The sequence below is a fragment of the Bufo gargarizans genome, chromosome 8 (genome assembly GCF_014858855.1).
Source record: "Bufo gargarizans isolate SCDJY-AF-19 chromosome 8, ASM1485885v1, whole genome shotgun sequence".
Classification (NCBI taxonomy): Eukaryota; Metazoa; Chordata; class Amphibia; order Anura; family Bufonidae; genus Bufo; species Bufo gargarizans.
In genome coordinates, this window is record NC_058087.1 from 171,657,566 (window position 1) to 171,668,674 (window position 11,109).

Consider the following 11,109-nt stretch of genomic DNA (forward strand, 5'->3'; position numbering starts at 1 on the left):
TCAGGTATCCTGAGATGGTGTTCAGGATCCATAAGTCTGAGGTTAGAGAGGACCATATTTGGAAAAAATGTTTCAGTCTTCCCCCTAGAGGGAAGTGGGGATAATTTGGGATAGAAAAGCTTACCTGATGAGGGTCTGGACCTAGGGAAACCTCGGTGGCCTCGGGTTCTCCATGGGCGTCCTCTGGTAGGGAAAAAAGGTGTGGTGTGCGGTGTGAAGGTGGTAGGTCTGTCTGATTGGAAAGGAGCCTGTTGGGTTTGTCTGAATTGTACTGTTCGGCTGGGAAAGCGGCCCCTGCCTCTCCCAGCCCTGCCAAAAATTTTGGGTTGACCTACTTTTTTCAAGGAGGTTTTGGCCTTATCTAGGGAGGCAAATACTCCCACAAATTTCCCTATTTCTTTAATGAGGGAATCCCCAAAAAGGAGACCATTGGCGGACTCATCGGGGTCAGAATTGGCCAAATGTGTGAGCTGAGGGTCTAACTTCATTAGGACGTTTCGTCTCCTTTCCGCGCTCAGGGCGGAATTGATGTTTCCGAAGAAACAGATGGCTCGTTGTGCCCAACCACGTAGAACTGATGTGTCTACCGGTTCGCCTGTAATAACGGCTTGTTCTGACAAGTCTAGAATTTTTGTCAGGGGACCTAATAAATCTAACAGTTTGTCTTGGCACAGTTTGAAAGATCTGTCCAGACCTTTTTTGGGATTTTTTCCCGTTTTACTCAAATACTTAAAAATTATGGGATCTAACTCTGGGGTTAAAGATTTTTTATTTGGCAGGGTAGGTCTCGGGCATTCAGCCTTCAATTTATTCCTGGAGGATCTATCTAGTGATTTGTTGACCCATTGTGCTAAAAATTTAGAAATTTGAGGTTGGGGAACCCATTCTCCGGACCTAGGGTGTTTTATTTGATCCGGGTTGAAAAAGGGGATACCCTGACTGTCTAGGATCAGAGAATCTGGGGTCTGGTTGGTAGATTCCTCATGGTCCTCGGGATAATCATCCTCGTAATAAAAAGGTAACTCGTCCCTCAACACTGAGTCAGAATCATCTGATAATGATGAGGACGATATTTCTTCGTAAGAGATGAACTTAGCCCTCTTACTGGCTGTCATAACCCGGCTATTGGTTATCTCCTCCCGGGTGGAGGGTCTTTTGTGGGAATTTTCGCCACCGTTATCTTTGCCGCCAGATTTATGCGGGCATTCTTTGAGATTTTGACCTTTTCCCAAGGTATGGGGTTTTGGGTCATCAGTAAATCTCCTCTTTTTGGTTGATTTGCCAGATTTTTTAAAACCTTTGGCAAGTTCTGTAACCGAATCTTCCGCTGAGAGGAAGTTGTCAGTTGGGGTAGAAGGGTAATTTAGAGGTCTTTGGTTTACTACCAAGGAGAGGGATTTGGAGATGGAATCCTGAATAGATACCATGGCAGACTGCATTGCCACAGATATTGATTTTGAAACGGATTGATCAACCATTTGTTGAATGGAATCCGAAATTAACAGTTCATAATCAACTGGTAAGGGTTGAGTGGATTGGGGGTTAGGCTGTTCTTCACCGGGATTCATATTGCTAAATAAAGAATAGGGATAGAGAGAGAAATGGGAGAAATTTTAAAATGAATGTTTATTCATATATACATATATATATATATATACATATGTGTATATATCATATATATGTAAATTACATATACATTAATGCACACATTCAGGAATGTACCCAATCCGCATATATATACAGACCAGAACAAAGTAACTGAATGTATGCAAATGTAAAAGTTTGAAAAATAATGTGATGTAAACGTGGTGGATATACTCACAATTGGGCAGGAGATATGTGGGAAGTGTATCTGTTTAATAATGTGTGAGGAGAAAACCTGGAGAAAACTGTAGGTGTACACTCTCTGTGAGGTGACTGGCCGCTCTGAGGTAATTTGAAAAGCGCGCGCAATCACCTCACAGTCAGAAGACCGGAGCGCTCGAAATCTCGCGATAGACGGGACTTCGGCGCTGAATGCAGGAAATAGAGCACAGAGACCGGAGACGGGACGGAGGTAAAATATGAGGTATTGGGGCTGATAAATAGTTCAAAGAAACCTAGATAGGAGTTAGTAGAAGGGACGTGGGAACACCACTATTAGTATTATAATGAATGGCGGCAGAGAAACGCGCATACCGAACGGGGGTACTCGCCCCTCTGCTTAAAACCGGTACACAGCCCGTATAACAAGCAAACTTTTATAGTCACTGCTTTAAATAGAAATTGCGATAAATTACAATCTTAATACGATAATATTAAAAATACATATCTTCTCTGAGGGAGCAGCAAGAAAGAGGCAGAACCTACAACTACAACACCTTTTATACACTTGGGAGATCTCCGATTGGCTACCTGGACTACCTAATTTACATATCTAACACCTGTTTTGAAAAAATTCTTTCAACTTGTTGTAATAGTTATTCTTGCTGCTAATGGGAGTAGTAAAGAAAGTTAATGCACAATGGGAGCCTCCTGTTGCAATAAAATTTAAGACAGTAACATGAAAAAAAATCACCAAAAATTCTAAAAAGAATATGTGATTTAAACAATAGGTCATTTTCTAATGACACATTCCCTTTAATGCAACATAATGACCATCCTGGCTACATCTAGATGCACTTCCTTAGACCACAAGACCTGATGACTATATACAGGTCCTTCTAAAAAAAATTAGCATATTGTGATAAAGTTCATTATTTTCTGTAATGTGCTGATAAACATTAGACTTTCATATATTTTAGATTCATTACACACCAACTGAAGTAGTTCAAGCCTTTTATTGTTTTAATATTGATGATTTTGGCATACAGCTCATGAAAACCCAAATTCCTATCTAAAAAAATTAGCATATCATGAAAAGGTTCTCTAAACGAGCTATTAACCCAATCATCTGAATCAACTAATTAACTCTAAACACCTGCAAAAGATTCCTGAGGCTTTTAAAAACTCCCAGCCTGGTTCATTACTCAAAACCGCAATCATGGGTAAGACTGCCGACCTGACTGCTGTCCAGAAGGCCATCATTGACACCCTCAAGCAAGAGGGTAAGACACAGAAAGAAATTTCTGAAGGAATAGGCTGTTCCCAGAGTGCTGTATCAAGGCACCTCAGTGGGAAGTCTGTGGGAAGGAAAAAGTGTGGCAGAAAACGCTGCACAACGAGAAGAGGTGACCGGACCCTGAGGAAGATTGTGGAGAAGGACCGATTCCAGACCTTGGGGGACCTGCGGAAGCAGTGGACTGAGTCTGGAGTAGAAACATCCAGAGCCCCCGTGTACAGGCGTGTGCAGGAAATGGGCTACAGGTGCCGCATTCCCCAGAAACAGCGGCAGAAGCGCCTGACCTGGGCTACCGAGAAGCAGCACTGGACTGTTGCATGTCATTCGGAAATCAAGGTGCCAGAGTCTGGAGGAAGACTGGGGAGAGGGAAATGCCAAAATGCCTGAAGTCCAGTGTCAAGTACCCACAGTCAGTGATGGTCTGGGGTGCCATGTCAGCTGCTGGTGTTGGTCCACTGTGTTTTATCAAGGGCAGGGGCAATGCAGCCGCTATCAGGAGATTTTGGAGCACTTCATGCTTCCATCTGCTGAAAAGCTTTATGGAGATGAAGATTTTATTTTTCAGCACGACCTGGCACCTGCTCACAGTGCCAACACCACTGGTAAATGGTTTACTGACCATGGTATTACTGTGCTCAATTGGACCGCCAACTCTCCTGACCTGAACCCCATAGAGAATCTGTGGGATATTGGGAAGAGAAAGTTGAGAGACGCAAGACCCAACACTCTGGATGAGCTTAAGGCCGCTATCGAAGCATCCTGGGCCTCCATAACACCTCAGCAGTGCCACAGGCTGATTGCCTCCATGCCACGCCGCATTGAAGCCGTCATTTCTGCAAAAGGATTCCCGACCAAGTATTGAGTGCAGAACTGAACATCATTATTTGAAGGTTGACTTTTTTTGTATTAAAAACACTTTTCTTTTATTGGTCGGATGAAATATGCAAATTTTTTGAGATAGGAATTTGGGGTTTTCATGAGCTGTATGCCAAAATCATCAATATTAAAACAATAAAAGGCTTGAACTACTTCAGTTGGTGTGTAATGAATCTAAAATATATGAAAGTCTAATGTTTATCAGTACATTACAGAAAATAATGAACTTTATCACAATATGCTAATTTTTTTAGAAGGACCTGTATATATATATATTACTGTTTTATCATTTTTTTAATTAAGGGCTGAACAATTAATGGACTGCATTAAAAAATATGTGGTCAAGACAAATGGTTCCCCACAATGCATCCAAATTAAAGCTATTTGACCTTTGGGGTTATTTAAAGGGGTTTTCTCATGCAGACAATTCATTTTTAATAAAGAAGCCGACTAATCCCCAGGGAGAGAATTTATGCTCTGCCCTAAAGAGAACCTGCCACTTCTCCCGACATGTCTGCTCCGCTAAATTATTGTATTCCACAGAAAATGACAATTCTGGAACATTTTTCCATATGACTCTATGTTGCCCCATTCCTCTGTTATTCCAATGAATGAATTGCCATCTGGGTGTTACCAGTTGAGGGGGTGTCCCTGCACAGTCTTACACTATCCAATCAGTGCTGGCAGTGGAAGAATGTGCAGGGACACACCCCCCAACTGGTAACTTCAAGTTGGCAAGTCATTGACAAACTTCTAGTAGGAATAATAGACGAATGGCTCAACATAGAGTCATAAGGATAGATGCTTTTTACATGGGGATACAATATTTGCTAAAATGGACATGTCAGGAGGGAAGACGGGTCCTTTTTTAATGGCCTATATGTAATAAATAGAGTGTCCACATTTTGCTTTTAAAGGGCATCTGTCAGCAGTTTTGAAACAGCTCTCCGTGTCTGAACACTGTTTCTGTAGATTAAATTAAATGATCTGGACTGACATTCTGTTATTTGGCCACAAGATTTGGCTACAGTATACAGCACCCCGCAGTATACAGTAGAGCAGTATAGCACCCCACACTATACAGCCCCCACAATATACAGTAGAGCAGTATAGCACTCCACAATATACAGCACCCCACAGTATACAGCACCTCACAGTATACAGCACCCTAAACTATACAGAATACAGCACCTCACAGTATACAGTAGAGCAGTTAGCACCCCACAATATACAGCACCCCACAGTATAGAGCACACCACAAAATACAGCAACCCACAGTATACAGAACCCCACAGTATACAGCCCCCAACAATATACAGCACCCCACAGTATACAGCATTCAACATTATACAGTAGAGCAGTATAGCACCCCACAGTATACAGTATACAGCACCCCAAACTATACAAAATACAGCACCTCACAGAATACAACACCCCACAGTATACAGTAGAGCAGTATAGCACCCCACAATATACAGCACCCCACAGTATACAATAGAGCAGTATAGCACTCCACAATATACAGCACCCCACAGTATACAGCACCTCACAGTATACAGAATACAGCACCTCACAGTATACAGTAGAGCAGTATAGCCCCCCACAGTATGCAGAGTCCCACAGTATACAGCACCCCACAGTAGAGCAGTATAGCACCCCACAGTATACAGCCCCCACAGTAAACAGCACCACATAGTATACAGTAGAGCAGTATAGCACACCACAATATACAGCACCCCACCGTATACAGCACCCCACAGTATACAGTAGAGCAGTATAGCACACCACAGTATACAGCATCCCACAGTATACAGCACCCCACAGTATACAGTAAAGCAGTATAGCACACCACAGTATACAGTACCCCACAGTATACAGCACCCGGAAATATACAGCCCCCCACAGTATACAGCACCCCACAGTATACAACACCCCACAGTATACAACACCCCACAGTATACAGTAGAGCAGTATAGCACACCACAGTATACAGACCCCCACAGTATACAGCACCCCACAGTATACAGCACTCCACACTATACAGTATGTCACCTTTTTCTGATGTACTCTTCACAAAAAAAGCTCCACAGTTAAGCCAAACATCTCCCGCAGCAACACTCCTGGTTAAGAGAAAGGACCTTTGATTACCTCATAGCCATGTGACCAGCAGGGCTTTTTTTCTGGCGGAACGCACCGGAACGGCGTTCCGCCACCTTTTGACATCGCAGCCTGCCATGCTCCAGCATCGCAGGCTGCGATGTATCAGCAGGGAGGGACTGGGAGGAGGAGCTGGGGGCCGGTGCGTTCACTGTGCTCTGGCCCCGCTGCTCCAGTACAGTTATAAAATGTGTTATATCGTAATGCAGGCCAGCCTACTTTATGAATGAAGCAGGCGGTGCAGGCACGTGACGTCAGTCAGTCACGATGCCGCTCGTCTGCCCGGCCGGCCTGCATTACGATATAACAGTAGCCCTGTGAGTAGGATATATTGAATGTTATACTACAGAGGGGGCAGCATGAATCATTATTAATTGAATTACACATTTTATAACTGTACTGGAGCGGCAATGGGGGGTCTGTGGATGACACTGTTAAGGGGTGGGTGGGGTCTGTGGATGGCACTGTTATGGGGTGGGGGGGTCTGTGGATGGCACTGTTATGGGGTGGGGGGGTCTGTGGATGGCACTGTTATAGGATGGGGGGGGTCTGTGGATGGCACTGTTATAGGATGGGGGATCTGTGGATGCCATCCACAGATCCCCCATAACAGTGCCATCCACAGATCCTCCACCCCATAACAGTGCCATCCCCAGATACCCCATTAACAGTGCCATCCCCAGATCCCCCATTAACAGTGCCATCCCCATCTGGGTTTTTTTTTTTGCTGGGCTGGACTTTTATAGCCCCCCCCCCCCCCCCCCCCCCCAAATTTAACTTGCATCCCTGTTCTCTAAAGTGCACGCATACTGTTGTCTCTTGGCAATCACTTCAGTGATTGATTGCTGACGGAATGACTGACGAGGAGTAGGAGGAGGAAGAGCAGGAGCATCAGGACCAGCAGATGATGGAACGGACAGACAGCTCCCTTCGGCTGAGATGGTGGAGCTTTGACTGCCTGAAATCTGGTGTGTGTCACTGGGTGATTCAGTGGTTGCTGTGACAGGCTGGACCACCACATCTGAGCCACGGTTCTCCCAGGCCACTTTATGGTGAGGCTGCATATGTTGACGCAGGGCTATGGTGCCAACATTGGCACCCTGACAACGCTTTACCTTCTGCCGACAGATTCTACAAATGGCCATGTTCACCTCCTCCGGTGGCTTAACAAAAAACTGCCACACCGAGAGTAGGTGATTTTACCCCAACACTCCACACTGACTGCTACTGCCACTGCTTCCGTGAACCCCCGAACCACTACTTTCCGGGCAGTAAGGTTCCTGCGAAGCGGGTGGTCTACCCTGTTTGGCATGTTTGGCTCCTGACCTCCCACTGCTGCCACCCTGCTGACTCCTGGCCATGCTAGTGACTTTCTGGCTCCGCAACTGCCTCACGGGCAAGCTGCCACCCTGTTCTCCCGATGATGATGAAGCCAATAATTCACCCGGCTCCCAAGTGCGATCAGCTACATCATCTTCGAGTACCGTCTGCATGTCACTGATGTCCTCCTCAAACGGTCTCTGGGTCAGGATCCCGACCGCTCGCAAAACCAGCTCCCATGCCACTCTCCTCATCACTATTTGTCCGCCTAGCGGAGGAAGCAGCGGATCTCTCCTCCACATCTTGGCTGGCAGTAGCTGCTGACTGTCCTCTAGTAGCTCGTCCTTGCTGTATAGTGGAGCTGAGCCCACAGCAGATGATACTTCTCTGGCTGAGGGAACAGAAAAGGACAGGGGCAGGTTGAGGACAGGTGAGGGCATTGGGCCTGCTCCTGGTTTATGCAAACTAAGGGTTGTGTCTGACGAACCCACCGACTCTTGGCTGGGGATGTCTGATGTCACTTAGGACGAAGTGGATGACCGAGTACACCATTCAAGAACCGCTGGGTTGCTGGTCAAGACACGACCGCTAGATGAGACCAGGAGCTCAGGCCTCTCACTGCAACTCCTGATGCCATGCCCCCTTACTCTGCTGTGATCTGTGCCTGCGCCAGAAACATTTAGGCCTCTACTACTCCCCTGTGCAGGGCCTGGCACTTCTCTGCCTGACATACGGTTAGATCAAATAAATAAATAAATAAAAAGGAAATTAAAAAAACCTAAAAAAGTCTGTAATTTTCTCACTTCACCACACACCAGCTAATAAGCGCTTTTTTTTCCACAAATACACGCTAAAAAATGCTTTAGAACATATAACTGCACCGCACAAGGGCAAATAAGACGTAGAAATATTTCCTTGTAATAACCCCTGTTAATGGCCGTATCACACCACACTTGCACCCCAATAACAGGAACGGTTTGCTGGAATTACAGAGCTGTATAATGGCAATTTGGATCCTTAGTCAGTGCAGAAAGGTGTAATAGGATTGTTCCTATTACCTAGGCTGTAACCTCCCCGACTGAACCCTGTTCTTCTTCAATACTGTGAAATGATTCCTCCCTATCCTTTCCCTGAACTTCTATAAAGCAAAATAAAAGTTTTCAAGTCTTTCATAGCACTTTCCCTAGCGCCTGCTGACGTCTCTCCCTGCACTAAGTACACTGGAAAATGGCTGAATCCAGGATGGCTGAGGCTATTTATAGGGCTGTGACATCACAGGGCTGGCTGGCTGCTGATTGGCTGCATGCATGGCATTGTGGGTGATCCTTCATTCCCAGAGTTCCTTGCTTCATGTCCTAACACATGCAGCAGCCATTTTAGGAAAAAATGCGATTCGTTACCACGAAGTGTGAGGAAATTCGGATTCGGTGCGAATCAAATTTTTCCCGAAATTCGGATCGAATTCCACTTTGTCAACTTCGATTCGCTCATCTCTAGTGATAGCGTTTTCACTGTCTGGTCCTGTCAATCAAAGTACTGAGGGTGCAGCTGTTGCAGAGAGAGCAGAGCCTCTAGGTGTAACGGCAACGCCCCCGTTGCTCCTAGAGACTCATTTGCATATATTAAAACATAATTTTTCTCAGCAATGCGGGCACATATGAACATGGGACCAACACAGATGCCTTCAGCTGCCAAGCGCACATGTAACTGGTCAGCCAGTGTCATGGGTACAAAACTGCTGACAGATGTCCTTTAATGTTATATATTCTATATATTTTCTACTAGTTTTCTGTAGATCTTAATAATTCCCATTACTAGGGTATCTATTATGGTAATGAGAAGTTTCATCCAGTCTGAAGGATAGGTCATCTGAGTCTACCTGTTGGACCTCTCACTGGTTTCCATGACACATCAGACCGTGAGGGCTTTTCCCAGTATAGGAGATGCAATATGTGGCCCATTCATCTTGATTAACTATCCAAGAGATTACACCGTGTACACAACAGCGAGTCTCTGGCACAATAGCATACCGGGGGTTAAGGGGAGCCTGATTAAATATTCCATAACTGTATAATTCATATGTCTGAGAAGATCCAGCGGAGGAGGATTACAGGGTATTATCAAGGGTCTTTTAGGACTCTCTTGTTAAATAGGCTTTGTGGTGCTCGCGTACTCACCGTTAGACCTTTACAGGCTTGTCGTACCACTGACTGATCTTATTTACAGATCTTCTCCTCATGCCAGATCATGGCCTTCAACTTTGGAAAGGAGGAGAATTTCCTGGTGGGCCGAAACCCCTCTTCAATGTCGTTGGCCAGGTACATAACAATCTGATGCTCCCAGCATCAATTAATGCTAGGAGCATCAGGTACTTATGCCCCTGCCCAACAGCTGCAGGTGCCCTCAACTGTATCACTATACTCGGTATGCTGATAGGGCGATATTTTCTGCTGCACTGTGGTATGTGGTTCTACTGGGGCGGTATTTTGTGCTGCACTACGGTACTGCTGGACCTGCCTACTTCTGTTGCTCCGCCTTCTGTCAATTCTAACTCACCTACAACTTGGGGCCAATTTTATATTTTTTCAAGGGCCATTTTAAGTTCCCAGTCCGCCCCTGTGTGTAATGTATATATACGCTATTACACTACGTGATAATAATAGGGTATATGCACACAGACAGTATACTCTTGGCTCACTAGTAGTGTCTCTGCCTCCAGGTCCCGCTGACAAAGACAATTTGAGAGGGAAGCTAGAAGAATGATTCAATGTATGGAGCCATCTATGCCGTAAATCCCACCTGATGCGTTAACACTGCATGGGGAGAGGTTAACACTGAATTTAATGGAGGTATACCTGTCACAAACGTACCTGTCCAGGATCCAGCGCTGCGGTCTCTGACTTTGGCGCAGCTGCGCCAGGTGAGATGCACTGCCGAGCCACGCCCCCCATGATGCGCTGCATGGCCACACACTCCAGTGACGCGACAGCACAGGATGAAAAGCTCTTTCTCCCAATAGCGGGCGTGGGCTGGAGGAGACTAGCAGTGGGCTGATTGCTCAGCTGCTCTATTCCTGTGCGCAGTGTTCTGACTATTGGAGCGCCGAGTCATGGACCTATCGGGTTCTGATCCAGGGACTTGGTGCTCTATTTTAATCCCTTCCTGGCCATACACCAGTGCCAGAGATAGTCGCTAACTCCCTAGCTGTGCTCATGGCTCCAGTTCTGTCTGTGCGTTTGGATTGCTCCTATTATAGACTTCAGCTTGCTTTTAACCACTCTCTGACTTGTGTTTTTTGGTACTGTGCCTCCTGTCTGTTCTGATTTTGGCTTGGCTATTTGACTACCCTCTGTCTCTCGATTTGGTACTGTATCGTCCTCCTTGTTCCGACCCATTCCTGCACGACTCTGCTTTTGTGTGGTTTTGTCTTTTTTCGTCTTGCACCTTAGTAGATAGGGAACGTCGACCAGTTGAGGACTTGCCGCCTGGGACTTGCACTACAAGTAGGCAGGGAAAGCAGGCTGAGTTCCAGTTAGGGCTCACTGTCCGTGTCTGTTCCTACTGACTGCCGTAACAATACCATGTGATTTAAATCTTGTAGTCTGTTGCGGCAAAGAAGCAAACTATCAGAATTACCGTATCCGGCATAGTTGAAC